The sequence below is a fragment of the Peromyscus leucopus genome, chromosome 12, assembly GCF_004664715.2.
Source record: "Peromyscus leucopus breed LL Stock chromosome 12, UCI_PerLeu_2.1, whole genome shotgun sequence".
In the NCBI taxonomy this organism is placed as follows: Eukaryota; Metazoa; Chordata; class Mammalia; order Rodentia; family Cricetidae; genus Peromyscus; species Peromyscus leucopus.
In genome coordinates this window covers 3,967,514-3,989,921 of record NC_051073.1, presented here as the reverse complement: position 1 = coordinate 3,989,921, position 22,408 = coordinate 3,967,514, and positions in this window count along the sequence as shown.

Below are 22,408 nucleotides of genomic sequence, written 5' to 3'. Positions count from 1 at the left end.
ATGATCATACTTGAGGCTTTGAGCAGAATGCCTCGTGCTTTGGAAGCAACCAGTACATATCAGCTCTTGTTACTGTTGCTAGAAGCACGGGTTATATCATCATTATAAACAAATTTAGTCAAGCCAGTTATGGTGGTGAATACCTTTAATCCCAGCCCTCAGGAGGCAGAGGCGAGTGGGTCTCTGTGAGTTTGAGACCAGCCTGGTCTCCAGAGCAAGTTCCAGGACAGCCAGGGCTACACAGAGAGACCCTGTCTCAGAACAAAACAGAAAGAGAGAAAAGAAGCATACATACAGATACATACCAGAGTTGTCACCAGACGTTTCGGGGAAAGAGCTTTGATGTGCAGAAGAGCAGGTGACATGGCCCCTGTTTTCAGCTTTACCCATGGGAAAAGGTCGAACAGTGAGACCTCCAGTATGATTTCACCCATTGTCCTGAAAGCCACGTGGGTGTTCATAGTCACACAATCCATCTGTCCTCTGTGAGGTCCTTAGAGTTTATCAGCTGTTGTGTACCTTAGCATGAGTCAGAGGTTCTGGGGGAAATGTCTTTGCAGTTACAAGGACAGACAATTTAGTTCAGAGATAAATACACACCACACAACACTCAGAAAGCATATGCTAAGCTGAACATACAGCATATCTCCCAGAAAGGGAGAAGCATTTGCAGATTCCTTATACAGACCAAAATTTGTTCAATGTATTCTTTGTTATTCATGAGCTAAGGAGAGGGAACAAATTGTTATGCCTGACACCAGATTTCAGGACTGGATTTTCACATTGTGATTCATGTAGCTATATTTAATATTTGCAGAGTCATATAGTAAACCCATTCAGAGCCCAGGGAAGTCTTTGCCCGGAAGCTGCCCTCTGAAGCCTTGCCCTGCTTAGAGACATTCCCGATGGTCTTGGCATGGCATCGTCCACCACACCCTCCAAGCACATCCAGACCTCTCATGTCAACTTAACAACGTGTTACCCTCGTGTTGATAAGGCATTGTGGAATGAAAGTCTGTGGTTGATTTGACAGTTAAAGAAAAAAGTATTTATTCTTATTTTATGTGTATGAGTGTTGGCCTGCGTGTGTGTATGCATACCTGATATCCTTGCAGGCCAGAAGAAGGTGCTGGATCCCTCTGAAATTAGAGGTGGTTGTGAGTCACTCTGTGGGAGCTCTTAACTATTGAACCAATTCTTCTAGCCCCCAACTTAGGGTTCCTAATAGGAGGGTATTTGGTAGTTTACTATTCTCAGAGAGTAGAACTTTGTAATCTGGGGGAATGTGGAGGAGACAGGAAGGAAGGAGAAAAAGGAAATCCGGTTTTTAAACTCATATTTGTAATCATTAAAGTCGGATATTGTGTTTAAATCTTCCCATAATGTACTTGTGAATATTGATGGCACAGTAGTTAAATAAAAAAAAAAGCACGGCTTCATCAATTTGTTCTTTAAAAGCTTTTACAGGAAAGAGATAAAGGATAACAGAGCTAATAAAGGAAGTGTGGGTAAAGAGTAAATGAAACAGAACAGTCCTGGTGTCTTCACACTCAGGCTAGACACATGGGAAATAAGTGAGCACGAAGTCAGACCCCTGTGTGGACCCCTGGGGAGGTCAAACAAAGCCCCACCCCTATCCACACATCTCCTAAATAGAATTCAAAAGAAAAAAATAAAACTAGTCCAAATCATGACAGTGGAATAGTTAAGAATTCTAATACTGTAAATAGAGGTCTGGGTAGAGTTTTTCCACACTAAACAAGAATAGGAAATAAATCTGGAAGTAGAAACTAAGAGACAAAGAAAAATCTTTTCAGAGGTTTAAAGTCAATCATACTTTTAATTGCAAAAACAAATCATTAAGGTTTTTTATCAGACGTTGATTACTGCAACAACTACACTCAGCAGGCTTTGTCCAAGCAAATGAGATTCTAGGTTCTTTGAACCCACACAGTGTTCTTCATGTGGGACAGCATCAATGTTCTCGGGGGTGGGGGGGTGGGGGGGGAATGAGAACACCAGGCCTCTCCCTTCTCCTGTTTCTCAAACACAGAGTTTATTTTTACCCTACCTACCCAAGGAGCTGCCAGTGAGAAATGGAGTACACAAATGGTCTTTTCCTTCCTTCCTTCCTTCCTTCCTTCCTTCCTTCCTTTCTTCCTTCCTTCCTTCCTTCCTTCCTTCCTTCCGTCCTTCCTTCCCACCCCCCTCGTGATGAGATTTATTTTTCCTGGTTGTCATTTAAAATGTCATGGAAACTTTCACACTAGCATGTGCTCATCCCTCAGCTTCACACTGAGTGGCCTCTGCCACCCCCTTCCCAATGCAGGTGTGACAACAAACGCTAACCGTCCTTCAGTTAGGATTCTGAGCTTGTGTGAGTGTGACCCTGGGAGGGCCACTTGCTTCTGCTCAGAGCTCCACTGATTGACATGACTGGTCTGTACATTTTTAAATATATTGTTTCAAGCAGGACATTCGTTGTGACTGATATCTCTCTCAACGTTTTAAAAACCTCCCCTCTCGCCCGGGCGTGTTGGCGCACGCCTTTAATCCCAGCACTTGGGAGGCAGAGGCAGGCGGATCTTGTGAGTTCGAGGCAGCCTGGGCTACAAGTGAGCTCAGGAAAGCGCAAAGCTACACAGAGAAACCCTGTCTCGAAAAAACCAAAAAAAAAAAAAAAAAAAAAAAACCTCCCCTCTCTTCCTCTCCATCTGTAAACACTAACAGGTCAGATCCAGAACCATCTTCCCACCTCTGCCTCCCAAGCACTGGGATCTCAGGTGTGTACCACCACTCACCAGGGGGCTGGCAATCATCTGTAACTTCCGTTCCAGGGGGTGTGACACCCTCTTCTGGCCTGTGGCCCCTGCACACACGTGGCACAGAGACACACATACACATAGGTGAAATTATTTATCTATTAATTATTAGTTGTGTGAGTGCATGTGCCATGGTGTGTGTAAGGAGGTCAGAGGCCGCTTTTGTAGAGTTGGTCCCCTCCTTCCACATATATGTGGGTTCCAGGGATCTAACTCAGGTCAACAATTTGTCCACTGAGCCAAATAATAGGAAATAAAGAGTACAGTAAAAAGGCTTATTAGGAAACAAATTTTATCTCCTGGCTGCCACTTCCAGATCCCAGTATCTCTCCTCATAGGAAGGTACATCCCAATTTAAGCATAAACACTCACACTGATTATTTGTTGATTGCCAATTTTATTTATTTATTTATTTATTTATTTATTTATTTATTTATTTATTTATTGGTTTTTTGAGACAGGGTTTCTCTGCGTAGCTTTGCCCCTTTCCTGGAGCTCACTTGGTAGCCCAGGCTGGCCTCGAACTCACAGAGATCTGCCTGGCTCTGCCTCCCGAGTGCTGGGATTAAAGGTGTGTGCCACCACCACCCGGCTTATTTATTTATTTTCAATGTGTGTATGTATGCCTTTGTGAGTTTATGTGTATCACACATGTGTGGGTGGTCAATGAAACCAGAGAACATTAAATTCCCTAAAGCTAAAGTTAGGGGTGATTGTGAACCTCCCAATGTGGGTGCTGGGAGCAGAACCCTGGTCCTCAGGAAGAACAGCAAGTGTTCTTAACTGCTGAGCCATCTCTATAGTCTATTAGGTGCTAAGTTTAGATTTATTAATGATTTTATTAGCTGGGTGGTGGTACACGCCTTTAATCCCAGCATTTGGGAGGCAGAGGCAGGTGAATCTCTGGGTTCAAGGCCAGCCTGGTCTACAGAGTGAGTTCCAGGACAGCGAGGGCTACACAGAGAAACCCTGCCTCGAAAATCCAAAATAAAATAATTCAATGTACACTTGTGTGAGGGTGTCAAATCCCCTGGAACTGGAGTTACAGACCGTTGTGAGCTGCTATATGGGTGCCGGGAATTGAACCCAGGTCCTCAGGAAGAACGGCCAGTGCTCTTAACCACTGAACCATTTCTCCAGGCTGTTACTCTGCTTTATCAGCTACTGTGACGTGATTCCTCACCTGAAAATAAAGTTCTGTATGTAAAACCCTCCTCAATGTCATCTTTCCCCAGATGATGTCTGCCGGTGTTTTTCTGGGGACATCATCTTCTCCACGTCGGCTGCAGCTAACACTCTCACTCCCCCTGGGATTCCCGCCTCACCTCTCCTGTGGGAGCCTGTGGCTCCTGGACCTCCCTGGACCCCACACCTCCTCTGCTTCTTCATCTGAACTGAATTCCTCACCCCTGCATCCTACGACCCACTTTCTCTCTAAAATTCTTGGGGTACTGTCCCTGTCTGGTCCACAAAGCGTTTCAAGGTGGTCTTTCGCGTCCTTGTGCTGGGCGCTGGGTGACGGTTTTTCATTGGCTGCTTTTTTTGGTGGATTGAACAATTTGTTTTAAAGCTTGGTTTTCTTTATTTCTTTAGAAACAACCTCCTGATGTCGTTCTGGCTGGACTCAGCTGTGCTGCCTTCCTGCTTTCACCTCCTAAACCACGGAACTGTTTATTCAGCCATTTCCTCCACTCCGTTTTCCTCTGCCTGCCTTAAAGTATATACATTGTGTGTGTGTGTGTGTGTGTGCGTGTGCGTGTGCGTGTGTCTATCCTTCCACCACTGTGTGTTCCAGGGGTCACATGCAGGTTGTCAGGCGTGGTGGCCAGCAGCCTTTAGCTGTGAGGTCACCTACCCTGTCACCCACCCCTCTCTGGAGTCTCTTCCTGAGACTCTTTAAACCAGATCCTGAGCTTCAGGGTTGACCTTTTTCTGGAGGGTCACGTTCTTTTGTTCTGTTCAGAGGTAAGTCTCCAGCATAATCTTTCAGCCCTGTTACTGTTTTTACATTTCTTACCATATATGCTTGTTTTTGTGGTTATCGTGTTCATTTGCTGGAGCTCCTTTCCTCTCCAATCTGCCTCCCTCCCCCATCCCCCACCCCCCACTTTTTTCTTTTTCGAGACAGGGTTTCTCTGTGTAGTTTTGGTGCCTGTCCTGGATCTTGCTCTGTAGCCAGGCTGACCTCGAACTCACAGAGATCCACCTGGCTCTGCCTCCCGAGTGCTGGGATGAAAGACATGCGCCACCACCGCCCAGCTGCCCTCCCCCTTTCAAGACTCATTTAATTTTATGTGTGTAAGTGTTTGCCAGCGAGTATGCATGCGCACCACACGCATGCCTGATGCTCCCGTCAGAGGGCGTCAGATCCCCTGGAGCTGGAGTTATGGAAGGTTGTGAGCCACCGTGTGGCTGCTGGGAATTGGACCTGGGTCCTCTGCCGGAGCAGCCAGTCTTAGGAGCGGAGGCATCTCTCCAGCCCCTGTCTTGGTCATTGTAAGTGTCCTTTTGAGAGCGTGTCTGGGGAGAGAACAAAGGGCCTGATATTCTAGGTGGCTGGGTACCACTGAGCTGCATCCTACCGGGCTTCCCAGTCTTGTCCATGAATTTAATATTCCTTACTATTCTCTTGATGTAGGTTTTATTTTTGTTAAGTTTCAGTTACATGTAATAAAGTATATAGGCTTTCAGATCAAAACTGAATAAATTTATATATAATAATGTCTAATATTTATCATAGTATATATATATATATCATCATATACCTACCTTTATGCCAATATATCATTTATAATTTATACTTCATATAAGGAAAAATTATAGTTTAGCTATTTTAAATGTATTTTCTTTTAAATTCGAATTATTTTTATTATATATTTATCACTTTGTGTGCACATGTATGTACATGTGTGGGTGTGCATGGGCCATGGTGTGTATGTGCCGGTCAGACCATCTGTGGGCGTCAGCTCTCTTCTTCCACCATGTGGGACCCGGGGATTAAACTCGGCTCAGCAGACCTCATGGTGGGTACCTCTGCCTTCTGAGCATTCTTGCTGGCCCCCGGTTACTTTACATTTATGTAACTGTGCATTATTTATTATATATAGTAAATTGTGTATTATAATAAAATCCTACATATCACATATAAAATAGACCATAATCATCTATCACATAGACCATAATCTTACCCACATGACACCACCAAGACCCAGTACAGGACATCTCAGCGTGCTGCCTGTGGGCCTGCCTGAGCTAACTATAAGACGGACACTGTTGTCCTCTGTACCCTGATTACTGTTGTTTCTCCACTTGTTGTTGGGAGACTCCCAGATACCTCATTCTCAAAGGAAAGTATAGCGTGTTATTGTCTTAGTTAGGGTTTCTATTGCTGTGAAGATACACCGTGACCATGGCAACTCTTTTTTGTTTGTTTGGTCTGGTTTTGGTTTTCGAGACAGGGTTACTCTGTGTTGCCCTGGCTGTCCTGGAGCTCACTTTGTACACCAGGCTGGTCTCATATTCACTGACATCTGCCCACCTCTGCCTCCTGAGTGCTGGAATTAAAGGCATTTGCCACCATCACCTGACTCACTCTCTTATAAAAGAGAACACTTAATTAGGGCTTGCTTACAGTTTCGGAGGTTTAGTCCATTATCGTCATATCGAGAACCATGGCAGCATGCAGACATGGTGCTGGAGAAGGAGCTGAGAGCCCTACATTTGATCCACAGGCACAGAAGGAGACTGTGTGTCACACTGGGCACAGCTTGAGCATATAAACCGTCAAAGCTGCTGGGTGGTGGTGGTGTACCCTTGTAATACTAGCACTAGGGAGGCAGAGGCAGGCTGATCTCCGTGAGTTTGAGGCCAGCCTGGTCTACAAAGTGAGTTCCAGGACAGCCACGGCGGGTACACAGAGAAACCCTGTCTTGGGAAACTAAAAAAAAAAAAAAAAAAAGAAAGAAAGAAAGAAAAAAAGAGAAGAAAAGAAAAACCTCAAAGGCTGCCCTCACAGTGACACACTTCCTCCAACAAGACCACATCTCCCAATAGTACCACTCACTCCCTATGGGCCAAGAGTCTGTGGGGACCATTTCTATTCAAACCGCCACAGCATCTTTGACCTACTTTGTTTTGTTTTTGTTTTAGAGACAGGGTCTAACTTTGTAGTCTAGGTTAACCTTGAACTCGAAATCCTTGTGCCTCAGCCTTCTGAGTGAGAGGGCCAGGCAAATATCATGACAGCCTGTCCTAATAACTCAGTTAAGAACTAAACCTCGGTCCCTGCTTCTTGGAACTGAGCAGGCAGTTTCTGAGGAAGCCACAAACAAAAAGGACGATCAATCTTCAACACCCCTGACAGAGGGACCAGTGAGATAGGACTAACCAAGCCTGGGCCACTGAGCCCACCCACCACAGTCAACAGCTCAAGGTAACAACCAAGTAAAGATGGAGCCTCAGACTTGTCCAGGCCTGCCCCCAAATGGAAAAGCTATAGCCTTAACCAGCCGCTGACTAGTCCTAACCAATTAGCACATAGTAATATGATTGCCACTTGCTTAAGCCAATCATATCTGAGATGACTTAACTGCCTTAGGAACTCCTCTTAAAAGGAGCCTGCAAGCTTCTCTTTTGCCTTGGTGTAGGATGGACAGCCCGAGCATGCTGAGATAATAAACATTCTTGCTGATTGCATACATGGATGGTGGTCTTTTGTGGGACTTCTCCAGGACCCTAACACTAAGCATTGGAATTATAGTTATTTGTGTGTGTGTGTGTGGCAGTGACTTTTGTTTGCTTGTTTGTTTTGAGACAGGCTCCCTCTGTAGCCAGGGCTGTCGTGGAATTCGTGGAGACCTGGCTGCCTCTGCCTCTGAGTGCTGGGATTAAAGGTGTGCGCCACCACACCCAGCCCACCCCAGGTATTTTTATTTGCGGTTGGCTGTAAAGTGTTGCTTCTTTGAAAATTTCATTTTGGTGGCCAAGGTCAACTTTAGTCAGCTCCATGATATGACATGAGAGTTTGTCTCAAAGAAGAAAAGAAAGAAAACTGATATTTATTGTCCACCAGGCATTGCATATAGAACTACAGAGCCTCTGGATGGCACCATTTTCTTCCACAGTGAGGACTTTATCTTCCTGTGTGAGGTGAGTCGGGATCCCTCCATCACTGCCCAGTTCATGGATAGTTTGAAGGGAAATGAGTGTTAAATCTCAGATGTAAGTATATTTTCTTACCTAGTGCTAGGTAAACTTGGATGGCAGGGGATCGATCGCCTTTACAGAGCAGTGATATGTAGGCATGCGGGGCTAACCAACAAGGTTTGATCTTTGCAAGAAGCCTCCTCCCCGGAGCAGCGGGGTAGGGCAGAGCAGTGCACATTCACTCACTTGTCTCCTTAGACCCACCAGTTAAACCGATGCTACTTCCCCGGCATTAGAGGACAAGTCTCCAGTATAAAAGACGAGAGTGCTACAAAGTATTTCCCTGTAAAGCATACGCATTTGGCTGATGGGGCCACAGCAGTGAGGCAGAGCCACTGAAGAGTCAAACCTCTGTGCAGTCATCCCCTGTCCAAGAGTTAAATAACACCCAAACAACTATCATCCAAAGAGTGTCTAATTGTTGGTTCTCCAAACATACTTCAACGCCAAGAGTTGCCGAACAACCTGTGAGCCAAATCTTACCTATCTTCCCTCACTTAAAAAAAAAAAATTTGTTTTGGGGCCAGAGATACAGCTGGGTTGGTAGAGGGACAGAGACAGGGATGATCACTGAGGGTTGCTGATCATCTAACCTAACCAAAAACACCGGCAAGCTCTGGCTCAGAGAGAGACCCTGTGTTGCCGGGATAAGGCAGAGTGGGAGAACTCCATCCCTGTTTTTGTGGGAGATGTCAGCAGGAGCAGAGCAGCTCTGTAACTCCAGGATGAATTAGAGGCAGACTCTCCTGAGACACAGGCTCCAGCAATCCTTGTAGACCGGGTCACCACCACGATGACGTTGGCCCAGGAGACTGAGCTACATGCGGTCAGTGTCCTCAGGACCTCACTGGGGCTCAGCCCACAAGGTCCTGTTAGGAGGAGTGTCCTTCCTTCGGCCCTGTGACTTGCTTCAGACCCTGCCACAAGGATCAGTTAGAAGAGGAAACTTCACTGCGTTCTCCCCTCGTCTTGTTGACTGGCCTGTCTCAGATGAAGGCCTCCACTCTGGTGAGCTGTTAGATAAAGCACACCCGGTGCACACCCACATGGCCTCTGCGACAGACGTGTGCGTGGTGAAGGAGAGAGATGGTTTCGTTGAGATAAGACACTGGTGCTGAGGGGCGGTTTTTCACAACAGCAAAACTTGGTGAAAACTGATAAATATAATAGATTTTTGTGATTTATCTGTGTTGCTTAGAGTACCATATTCATTCATTTCCATAGCCAAACATCGTGAGAGAGAAAGCGAGTTATGTCTTTTAACTTGTATTTAAAGCAGTTACCAAGTAGAAAGAGAGCTGGAGGCAATCACTCCTCTCAGCTCACCAATATTTCCTGAAACAAGCACAGAAGATCATATTAGAAATATCCCTGTGGTGATATGCTGTGTACCCCAATATACTGTGTACCCTAATAAACTTATCTGGGGATCAGAGAACAGAGTCAGCCACTAGATTAGACATAGAAGCCAGATCTGGAGTTCAAGGCCACACTGGGAACAGAGCCAGGCTTGTGGCACACACCTTTAATCCCAGCACTTGAGATCTCATGCCTTTGCTTGAAAAACACACACGCCTTTAATCCCAGGAAGTGACATGGCTGGGTGGAGAAGGTATAGGTGTGAGGAGACAGGAACTAAGCAGCAGTTCAACTGAGACCCTCAGGGGTGAGGACTCAGAGGCTTTCAGTCTAAGGATTCGTGGAAACAGGATTGGCTGAGGAATTGGCGAGGTGAGGTTGGCTGTGGCTTGTTCTGTTTCTCTGATCTTTCAGCTTTCACCCAATGTCTGGCTCCAGTTTTTATTATTACTATTAATAGGACCTTTTAAGATTTGTGTTACATATTCTTACTCTTTAAGATTTATTTTTAAAATGTGTGTATGTGCACATGAATGCAGGTGTGTGTGTCAGCCAGAAGGGGGCACCTGGAGCTGGGTTTGCAGGCAGTTGTGACCTGCTCAATATGGGTGCTGAGAACAGAACTCTAGTCCCAGGCAAGAACAATCAATACACATTCCTAATACCTGAGCTGTGTTTCCAGGCCCGTATTAGTAATAATCTTAGCTCTTTCCTCAGGTCATTAGGGCAAAGGACATTGAAAATATGATTTCAGAAGTTTGCTAGTTTTTGCACTTCCCAATTGATGTAGGTGAACTGTTGGACCAGTTGCTATTCCTTGGGGTTACGAATGAGACATTTAAACCTATAAATGTAAGTCATCTATATATATAGCTTTTAGATAAATGTGACAAGCACAATTTTTTTTTTTTTGGTTTTTTTGAGATGGGGTTTCCCTGTGTAGCTTTGCTCCTTTCCTGGAACTTGCTTGGTAGCCCAGACTGGCCTCGAACTCACAGAGATCCGCCTGGCTCTGCCTCCCGAGTGCTGGGATTGAAGGTGTGCGCCACCACCGCCTGGCTCAACAAAATTTTGAAATCAATAAATGTATCATCTGTTATCTGTTACAGGAAATAAATAACAAAGTGACACTATAACAAAGCCCTGAAGTGCACAATTAGGCATAGCAGAGAAGCTCAGCTTCCAAGGGCACTGTGTTCTGCTCACACAGCATGGGAACGGGCAAAGTCTACCTGGACAGAAAATGGAACAGTGTGGTTGCCACACCTTAAGACTGAGTCGGAGTAGCCGGGATGGAGCTCTCCCGAGTCCTGAAAATGTTCTGTATGCAGATGTGCAGTGGGACATGTACAGATGTGCAGATCTGTCCAGCTGCTCAGGTGGGATTTTACACTGCTTTTCTGTGTTTGATTTAAAGATAATTCACCGTGGGGCTGAGAGATGGCTCCTCACGTAAGAGTGAGCGCTGCTCTTACAGAGGAGCCAGCCAGTTTGGTCTCCAGCACCCTGTCAGGAGCTCACAGCTGTCTGTAACTTCTGATCCAGGGGATCTGGCACCCTCTTCTAGCCTCTGTGAGTGACTGACCTCATGTGTACATAGCCACACAGCATTCATTAATTAAAATAATTTTAAAAATTAAGTTAATCCGTGCCATACATGCAGAGGGTGTTTGTATTGACCCTAATGTTCTTGTGTTGAAATCCTAACCTCCCGCATGATAGTATAAGACAGAAACTTTAGGAGGTGGCGGCTCAGGAGAGCAGGGCCCTGTGGCTAGGATTAGTGCCCTTGTAGACAGAAGAGCCTGTCTCTGCTCTCTTCCTAGAGATACAGTGAGGAAATGGCCATCTGCTTAGAGGGACCCAGACTTGCTGTCACTGTGGTTGTGACCTTTTGACAAAAGTTCAGAGAACTGTAAAAACTAAACATTTGAGCCGGGCGGTGGTGACGTATTGGTGAAATTATTAAGGCCACTCCACTTAGTTAAAAGGAAGATTTATTTAGTGGATAACTTACAAAAAGGGAAAGATAGGTCGCAGGGTCTGGGGAAGGTGTTCTCTGGCGCTATGCTCAGTCCACTTCCACCGTTCAGGGTCCCGGCACAGAGCAAGAGCTCGCCCATCCAGATCTCGAGTCTCCAGGTCCTCCCCTGACCCCGCCTCGAATACATGACAGTTGCCAGAGTCTCAATGGGGTTGGAACTTCCAGATCCAAGCTGGAATGGCTACGCACTACAGTGGCGCATGCCTTTAATCCCAGCACTTGGGAGGCAGAGCCAGGTGGATCTCTCTGAGTTCGAGGTCAGCCTGGTCTACAGAGCAAGATCCAGGACAGGCACCAAAACTACACAGAAAAACCTGTCTCAAAACAAAACAAAACAAAAACTAAACGTCTGATTTCTGCCCCCTAGTCCGAGGTGTTTTTACTGTAGCAAGAACAAAGACAACCTGTTTCTAGATCGGGTACTGAGCACTTGCCAGGGTTGGCCCAGGGTGCTTTGCAACCGTTGATTGAGAAATCCATGGCTATTACTAGAGCATTTAAAACAAGCACTGAGATCCAGCAACAAACTGACACCCAATAGCGGAGCTGACCAGTCAATAACTCTGACACTCTAGGACACAGGGACTTCAGATTGTTAATTGGGAAGTAGCCTTTATACATTTAAAATTTTAAAAAGTTCTTGGCCTCTCCCCAGAGGAATGGCACAGTAGAACCGGTAAAAATCAGATTCTCTGATCAGAGACCATGTTGGATTCCTTTGTGTCCATTCATGTTGGCACTGTGACCCATTTGAGGCAGGAGAGTATTAGGATGCTATCACATTTGCATATTTAGATCCTGTGTGACAACACTGTGTAGCTGGTTAATCAGCCTTTCTGGGGGTCTCATCATGAATAAGATGCAGAGCTGCCTGGTGCAAAGCCTGGAGTGAGTTACGTGACTCCACCCTGAGTGAGCTCACAGCGACTTCAGAGTTACCGCAAGTGTGTTTTACGCTGGACGAAGAGCGACACAGGCTGCGAGCTGCCTGTCAGGGCTGGCATCTGTCACAGTGAAAGAGCCGGGACAACGGCCGTGGGGAAAGTTTCCACGGCACATTTCAGATTTGAACTGAACCACAGTAGATGGGTAGACTCTCAAGTGAACCTTTTCTTTTTTTTTTTTTTTTTTTTTTTTTTTTTTCGAGACAGAGTTTCTCTTGTGTAGCTTTGCGCTTTCTGAACTCACTTGGTATCCAGCTGGCCTCGAACTCACAGAATCGCTGCTCTGCTCGAGTGCTGGGATTAAAGGCGTGCGCCACCACCGCCCGGCCTGACCTTTTCTATGTAAGGAAGAGAGGAAGAAAAGGCAGGGGAGGGAGGCAGTAGTGCTAGGTAGCTGGCCAGAAGCAGTGCTTAGTTGTTTGAACATCATCAATATCACGTATGTCCAGAAAAGGGACACAGCTAAAAGCAATCAAGGTGCCGGCCTATGTGAACACAGTACGGAATTGCTGAAGATTCTGACCTGGAGAGTAAGTCACATGATACAAACCAGGCTGCCCAGAACATCCCTGGAGACCCTTTGCAGGCTTCACTGGGCAGAGGAAATCTTGGCACCTGGAGACGTTGAGCAGGAGGCACAGGATGGTCAGGAGAGAGAAGGCATGGCCTGATGGGACAGTAGCAGGCCTGGAAGCACAATGGACCCCCAGAGGCTCCCAGTGGACCTGCAGGGGCTGATGGGAGCAAGGAAATCTGCGTAGTTTGCTTCGATCTTCAGCTAGTGGTGGTTGCTCAGATGTCTACAGAACAGCATAGGGAGGCCACCTCCTAAGCCAATAGGAAAAGCCGCAGTGAACAGTCACTGTGACATCTGCCACTGGCACAGGTCAGGCAGAAAGCGTAAGGAAGCTCAGCTACATACCAGCAGCCTCTGGAGATGCACATGGCCTTACCTCTTCGGTGAGCCCAGCAGTTAGATTCATGTCGCACGCTAGAGATATTTGTTGATTTGTTTGTTTGAGACAGGGTCTGACGTAGCCTAAGCTGGTCTTGAACTTGCTCCACAGTCGTGGCTTCCTTTGAACTCCCGATCTTCCTGTCTACTCCTCCCAAGTGCTGGGTAACTCCGCCCAGATATATGTGTCCATGGAGTTCAGCAGTCTGTTCCGTGTGCTTCCAGGTCTCCACTCACTTTAGTCCTCTGGTTAAGCAGCGTCTCAGCGTCTCCTGCCTGCCTTCCTTGTACCTGAAATATTGGGGTTCCCTGGAACTCACGCTGGGTTCTGTGTCTTTCTCTTCACACTTTATCTCCACAACTCCAAGACTCATTAAAAACTTTTGCGTGCGGGACTCTGTTGTTTGAATCTTAGATGGTCTTTTAATAGAAACCCCAGTGCCAGATATCAGGGTGAAAGCTGAAAGATCAGAGAAGCAGAACAGCCAGCCACTAGTTCTTACCTCTATGAACTCCTCAGCCTAAAGAGAGTGAGTTCCTGTTTCCTCATACCTTATATACTGTGCTCTGCCATATTACTTCTGGGGATTAAAGGTGTGTGCCACCACTGCCTGACCTCTATGCCTAATCTAGTGGCTGGCTCTGTCCTCTGATCCTCAGGCAAGTTTATTAGGGTACACAATGTATCCCAAAGGACTCTGTTTAGCATTTTCATTTAGACCAAGCTCAGAAGATCACAAACTGTAAGCAAAATGGTGACTTACCTGGAGGTCGCCCAGGGCAGTTACCCTCGTCCTTCTCACCCTCACCACACGACAAGGCATCACCAAATGATTCATTTCTCCGTTTGTACAGCCATTTTGTATGGGTTTTCTAATTTTCTGTTTCTGTGATAAAACACCATGACCAAGGCAACTTACAGAAGGAAGAGTTTGCTTGACTTCAGTTTCCAGAGGGTTAGAGTCCATCATGGCAGGGACGTGCAGCAGCTCCTGGCAGGCAGGTATGTCTGTGTAAGGGTGTCAGATCCCCTGGAACTGGAGATAGAGACAGTTGTGAGCTGCCACGTGGATGCTGGGAACTGAACCCGGGTCCTCTGTAAGAGCAGCAAGTACTCTTAACCACTGAGCCATCTCTCTAGCCCCCTGTACAACATTTTAAAAGAAGGTGGACTGACAGTCATAATTAAAGTGGAAGAAAAACAAAACCCCCCACTTGGAGTGCAGCAGCGGGGGATAGTTAGGCGGCCGAGCTCTTTGAATGTCTCCCATAGGCTCGTGTTTGAACCCCTGGTCCCTAGTGCTGCTGTTCGGGGAGGCGTAGGGGGTATGACCCTTTAAGAGTGAGTGTGTCGCTGGGGGCAGGCTTTGAGATTGTGGTTCAAGATGTAAGCTCTCAGCTTCCTGCTGCCATGCAGGACACCAATGCACATAAAATAAAAAATTAAATTAAAAAACAATAAAATGTGTGTATATGAAAAGCAAGTTAAACCTCCCTCTTAAACTCCTGGTACCTTAGCCGACCAGTCCACCTTTCCAGAAGTGGCTTCTCTTCCTGGCTCCTGAGGCAGCCTTCCAGGGGCAATCATGGAAAGAAAAACATTTACATCCTTGTATTTGTCACTCGGATGTAGCATGTGCTCCAGGTTTTTCTTCACCTGCTCTCTTCATAGAGTGGTTTAGAAGCCTCCCATATCAGTACATCAGTCTGTGGGAGTCGGTCTTATTGAAGTTAATGTAGGGCATTGTGTTTATGGCTATACCCACATTAGCTTATTGGGAGGCTTGTTTATGTATTTTCCAGTCTTTTGTTGCTGTGAATAGTGCTGCAATGGCGTACACAGGTGATATGCATTCGTGACAACATGTATGGTGCTGAATTGGCTTTCTCTAACCACGACAGCACACCTGAGATACTTCACTTAAGAGTTTGTTTTGTTTCATGATCTCACTCCGTGGTTGCTTGACATGTTGTTGTGGGCTTGTGGTGTCTGCTGGCCTTTTGGCAGTCAAGGGAGAGAGAGGGAGAGACAGAGACAGAGACAGAGACACAGAGAGACAGCGAGAGCGTGATATCTTCTTCAAAGGACTATCTTCTGGTGACCTCGCCTCCTCCCACGAGGCTCAGGGTCCTAAGATTCTCCCACCTATCATACCAAAGACCGACTGCAGTCCTGGAACCCCTGGCCACACCTTTGAAGAAGTGCAGGGCAAACCACAGCCAGGCCCTGTGGACACTGTCAAATTCTTCTTCTTTTTTAAACATTTATTATCTCTGTTTTTGTTTTCATGTGTGTTTGTGTCCATGTCTGTGTGTCCATGGAGGCAAAAGAGTGTGTTGCTGGATCGTCTGGAGCTGGAATTTCAGGCAGTTGTAAGCCTTCTAGTGTGGGTGTTGGGTGTGGAACTCAGGACCTCTGCAAGAACAATACAGGTTCTTAACTGCTGAACCCTTGCCCAGCAAAAGTGACATGTCCACTTTTTTTCTTTTTTTTGATAGGGTTTCTCTATGTAGCCTTGGCTGTTCTGGAACTCATTCTGTAGACCAGGCTGGCCTCGAACTCATAGAGATCCATCTGGCTCTGCCTCCCGAGTGCTGGGATTATTTTTAAATTCTTACACATTTTCTTCCAATAATTAAAAGGTTAAAATTTCACTTCCACATTATTTACTAATAAATAATTAACCTTGGTCTAAAATCCAGCCTTACTTGGGCTGTATAGATAATCTGTTGTAACAACACCCTCACTTCCCACTAATTTCAAACATCTTGTTTTTTAGGTGTGAAGGACTCTTACATCTATTCTGTTACATCTGTCTTTCCATGGACTAATATTGTGCTCTTTCTAAAATTCATTAATTTAGCCGGGTGGTGGTGGCGCACGCCTTTAATCCCAGCACTCGGGAGGCAGAGCCAGGCGGATCTCTGTGAGTTCGAGGCCAGCCTGGGCTACCAAGTGAGTCCCAGGAAAGGCGCAAAGCTACACAGAGAAACCCTGTCTCGAAAAAACCAAAAAAAAAAAAAAAAAAAAAAAAACAAAAAAACAAAACAAAACAAAAAAAAAAACCAAAAAACAAAAAACAAAAAAAAAAATTCATTAATTTATTCACTGGTGTGTTCTGTGTGAGTGTGTGCGAGCATGTGTATGAAAGCATGTGTGTGAAAGCCTGTGTGTGTGTGTGTGTGTGTGTGTGTTGTGTGTGTGTGTGTGGTGTGTGTGTGTGTAGGTTTCTTCACCTCTGTGCTTTCGGGGGTCAGGAGAGGACATCAAGTATCCTCATTCATCCTCTCTGTCTGTCCCACCGAGGCAGGAGCTGTCCTTGAACCCAAGCTCATGCCATGCTAGGCTGGAAGCCAGCAGACCCCAGTGACCCTCCTTCCTCCGCCCCACCCTGGGTTTGGGTTTCAGCACTTGAGGAGATGCAGGCTTTGTTACCTGGGTGCTGGGATCCAGACTCTGGTTCTCACAGTTTTCGAGCCAAAGCTCTGACAGCCGAGCCCTTTCTCGGCCCCAACATCACACTTTGAACTCCTCTAGCTTTGTGATGTGTTCTGATCTGTGGGACGCAGCCCCTAACAGCTGCCCCTTTCTAGACGTTCTTGATCTTAGTAATTGTAAATACTAGTTTACATCTAAACTTTAGACTTAGTTTAAGTTAAAAAAAAAAATAGCAGCCAGGTGGTGGTGGCGCACGCCTTTAATCCCAGCACTCGGGAGGCAGAGCCAGGCGAATCTCTGTGAGTTCGAGGCCAGCCTGGGCTAGAGAGCCAGTTTCAGGACAAGCTCCAAAGCTACACAGAGAAACCCTGTCTCAAAAAAAAAAAAAAGATATGTGCATTTAAAAAAAATAGCTTTGAGTACTCTATCACATTAAATACATACTATAAATATACACAAATTGGTTAAAGATTTTTGTTTTTATGTTATTAAACCTACTTAGTCTCAAATAAATTACAAACTTCCTAGTAACATTGAAACGTTTTAGTCCTGTAGATCTTGCACATCTCATGGAGAACACAGTTTATCATCAGCTGTTTTTCAGACAGGAGTATGTTTCTAGCAAGCTAGCCTCTTCTATACTGAAGACTGCTGGTCCTTTTGTATTACCTAAATTACCTAACCATCTCTCAAAATTTCCCATTCTTAAGGTAGTTTTATTGTTACTTATAATAATCCCATAAACCGGGCTGAGAAAATAGCTCAGTCCATAAGGAGCCTGAGAGTCTGAGTTTAGATGTGGCCTAAAAAGCTGAAGGTGGCCACACACACCTGAAATCCCCACGCTGGGAGTCAGAAGTGGGGAAATCCTGTCCACCTTGCTGGCAGCAAACTAATCCTGTGGCGCTGAGCCCCACCGCCACCTCTGCCTCTGGCTTGCTGGTGCCACTGTGGCTCTACTGTGACCCAAGCTCCCACTGAAGTTCCCTCCATATCTTCAGGAAGTTTTATCTGGTGGGAGGAGAGGAAGGCCGGAAGCAGATGGCCACTTCTTTCAGACCACACTGAAAGCCGGTTTTTCTTGGTTTTTAACCGTTTCCTTGTCTTACACGCTGACCTCCTGCAGCCAGCTCTCACCGGTTTTGCATTTCAACGATGACTGTGTTCTTTCAGAAGCATTTATTTTATGCTCTGTATAGATCAGGCGCTGGGCTAAGTACTGAACTAATACCACGGAGCTAAGGTATGTGCCCTAGAAGGCCTTCCTTCCTTCCTCCTGGCAGATGGAAGAGGAAGCCTGCATTAAAGACCCAGGAGATATTTGCTTTGATAGGGATTGAAGTCTCCCAGGGGAAGGACAGCACCGGCGGCGGAGTCTCCAGTGTGTTTAGGAAGCACACTCCACGGAAGCCTCAGCAAAGATGGTAGAGGGGCAGATGATGAAGGGATGGGAGAGCCCAACACAAGAGTTCAAACGCCATCCCCAGTGCGGTCAGCTGGCCTTTTCAGCAAGCAGTGACACAACACTGAATTTTATAGTCTTCCTGTGGAGTAGGTCAAAGGACAGAGGAGTCAGGGAGGCAGGGGGAGGGGTCAATGCTTGATGTTATTCTCGGTTCAGTTGGCTCTTTAAAGGATGCACTCAATTAAAAAAAAAAAAATCCTGGCCTGCAGGCATACATGCAGGTGGAACACTATATACAGAATAAATAAATAAATAAATAAATAAATAAATAAATAAATAAATAAATAAATAAATAAATCTTAAACAGTATTTATGTATTTATTGTCTGGGACATGGGGTTAGTGGCTCCCTCCATCCAGCTTTCTTCTATTTGTGTTAACCAATAAGATGGGAGACACAATCAACACTTTTTTTGTATAGCACAGTCTGGAAGGGGCTGGAGAGATGACTGCAGTTAAGAGCACTGGCTGCTCTTCCAGATCTGGGTTCAGTTCTCAGCACCCACATGATGGTTCACAACCATCTGTAGCTCTAGTTCCAGGAGATCCAATGGCCTCTTCTGGCCTCTGAGGGTACTGCATACACGTGATGCACATACATACATACACACACATACATACATACACACACATACATACATACATACACACATACATACATACACACATACATACATGTAAGAAAGTAGAGTCTGGAAGTAAATCCAGATGTGGGAGTGGACAGATGTGTTTGTTGTCCCTCGTAAGTCAGCTTTTTGACATCTCACTTTGCTTTAAGGTGTATGCAGAGAGATTTCTGGCTGTTAATTTTGCATTTTCAGATAGGGAAGTTAACACTCAGAGGTTCTGTCCATTTAGAGGTTCTGTCTAGTCCTCTCTGTCCAAAGAACAGGTGCATCTGTAGTTTCCGTGCGTGCGTGCATGCGTGCGTGCGTGCGTGTGTGCGTGCACCATTTCTCATGAGCCATCTACCTTGTTTTTATGAGACATAGTCTCTCTTGAATCTGGAACGCATCGATTAGGGTAGGCTGGCTGGCCTGTAGGCCCCAGGGATCTGTCGGTCTCTGCCTCCCCAGTGTTGGGATTTAGCTCTGCACCATCTGCCTGTCTTTTTTTTTTTTTTTTTGGTTTTTCGAGACAGGGTTTCTCTGCGTAGCTTTGCGCCTTTCCTGGAGCTCACTTGGTAGCCCAGGCTGGCCTCGAACTCACAGAGATCTGCCTGGCTCTGCCTCCCAAGTGCTGGGATTAAAGGCGTGCGCCACCACCGCCCGGCTCTGCCTGTCTTTTTATGTGGATGCTGGAGATTGACTCCGGCAAGCACTCCCCTGAGTTATCTTCCTCACACTGTCGTTTTCAAGCTGGACACCAGTTGGTGTGAGGTTGCTCACTGGACAGGACGCTGGTTTGAGACACCAGGCTATTCTAGAACTAAGTTGGCATACTGTGATCATCCATGCTGTTGTGGCTGTGCCTGGGAATGTGACCCTTCGGGCTTTGTCTGTTGGTGAAGCCCTCTTTCAGTATAAACACTCTGTCCAAGCTAAGCACAGAAAATACTGTTTCCTGATCCTATATAACTCACAAGATGCCTTTAAACCTTGGTAGGACAGAGGAATAGGAAAATGAGCCTCTCTTATTGGTGGTCACACGCCTTTAACTCCAGCATCCAGGACGCAGAGACAGGAGAGTTCTGTGAGTTTGACACTAGCTTGGCCAACACAGCAAGTTCCAGACAACTCAAGACCGCAACAGTGATACCCTGTCTCAAAATAAAGAAAGAAATATTTAAAAGTAAAATTCACTGAGTGGTGGCGCACGCCTTTAATATCAGTACTCGGGAGGCAGAGGCAGACAGATCCCTGAGTTCAAGGCCAGCCCGTCTACAGAGTCAGTTCCAGGACAGCCAGGGCTACACAGAGAAATCCTGTCTCAAAAAACAAACAAACAAACCTAAACAAACAAACAAACAAATAAAGTAAAATTCAAAATAGGGCTAGTGGTGTGGCTTTGTGGGAGAGCAGGAGACGTTGTGTTCAGTCTCTAGCATAAGCCAACAACCCAAATACACATGCCCAGGTATGCACAGATACAAAACAGTACTGGCAGCATGCCAGACATGCCCTTATGAGATACAGATGAAAACCCAGAATCCACGGGCTGGAGATGTAGTTCGGTGGTAGGGCATTTGCCTAATATGAATGAGGTTCCGGGTTCAATCCACACGTACTAGAAGGAAGAGAACTGCAAATACAACATAGTTAGGTAATGCCACTGCTACAGTATTGACTTGAAGCAAAACAGGGAAAACTTTGAAACAGTTGAGACAAAAAGGCCCAGACGGGCAAGAACTGGTGAGTTAACGAGCTTTGGACACTGTAACTGTTTTGCACTCTGGGCCTCCTACCTACCTAAGGATTTCCATTTGATGAATCCTCAGCTTCACTGGGGCATTTCCCTTCAACCTGCCAATTTGGGGGAAGCTGTTGCTTAGATGCTATGCTGGATAGTTTTATGTCAACTTGACACAAGCTAAAGTCATCTGAGAGGAGGGACACTCGATTAAGAAACTATCTCCATAAGACCGGGCTATAGGCAAGCTTGTAGGGCACTTTTAAAATTAATGATTGATGGGGGAGGGCCCAGCCCATTGTGGGTGGTGTCATCCCTGGTCCTGGGTTCGATAAGAACGCAGGTTGAGCAAGCCATGAATGAGCAAGCCATGGATGAGCAAGCCAGTAAGCAGCGCCCCTCTGTGGCTTCTGCATCAGCTCCTGCCTCCAGGTTCCTGCTGTTTGAGTTCCTGTCCTGACTTCCCCCAATGATGATCTAGAAGTGTGAGCCAAATAAACCCTTTCCTCCCCAACTTGCTTTTTGGTCATAGTGTTTTGTTGCAGCAATACTCACCCTAACTAAGGTTGGTGCCAGCACAAGGGGACGTTGCTGTGACAGACCCGACCATGTTTTGAGGAGGATTGTGGAAGGACTTTGGAAATTTGGGCTAGAAAAGCCATCTGGTGTTGAGAACTCAGGGGGATGTGCAAGACAAGAATGTTAAAAGCAGAGCAAGATGGCGGCCTGACCTGTGACGTCTCAGAGGGAAGTGTAAAGACTATCAGGGCTGTTTGCTATTTTTGAATAAAGAGTCTGTCATTCTGGGCAGCTGGGGCTGAAGAGTCAGCATGATTAACAAGAGACCGGCACCTCTGAAGTGCAGTCTTTGTGTTACTGGGTCAATTGGTGCTGGCTGGTCAGCTGGAGCTCAGAAATTAGCGGTGATTAAGAAGAGACCAGCATCACTGAGGGGAAGCCTTCTGGGAAGTGTTCCCTCAGGGTCAGCACCCAGAAGCTGTGGTCAAGAAGTGGACAAGGCTGTACCTTGGGCTGTCATCTGAACCGGGTAGTGTCACCCAGGTGGTACCGGTTTTGAAGGCGTGAAGGGGTCATGGAGAGCAGCTGAGGGGTGAGCGCCCCAGAGAGGCTACTGGGTGAAAGCCCAATTGTAGCAGAGGACTCCAGCAGTCTGGGAAATGCCAGTGCCATGGGATGATCACCACAAACAACAGCAGCAGAGGAGCCGGCTAGAACAGAGAGGACAATCTGTGTGTGCTGCAGAGGGCAGAGCTGGAGAAGTGACCCAACCTCCTGGAGAAGCCCAGAAGACTGAGTGAATTCCAGATAACTGAACCTTGAGTTATTACACTGTTGGAGTTTGTTTTGCTTGGATCTGATAGTGGCTGTGCCCTGATTCTTCCCTCTTGAAGTGAGAAGGTATTAATTTTGTTTTGTTTTGTTTGAGACAGAGTTTCTCTGTGTAACAGCCCTGACTGTCCTGGAACTCTATTTGTAGACCAGGTTGGCCTTGAAGTCACAGAGATTCACCTGCCTCTGCCTCCTGAGTGCTGGGATTAAAGGTGTGAGCCACCATGCCTGGCTAATTTTGATTTTTACAGGAGCCCACAGCTGAAAGACTTTGAACTTTTTGTTTTGTTTTGTTTTGTTTTGATTTTTTGAGACAGGGTTTCTCTGTGTAGCTTTGCGCCTTTCCTGGAACTCGCTTTGGAGACCAGACTGGCCTCGAACTCACAGAGATCCGCCTGCCTCTGCCTCCCGAGTGCTGGGATTAAAGGCATGCACCACCACCGCCGGGTGAGATTGGATATTTTAAAGAGGCTGAAT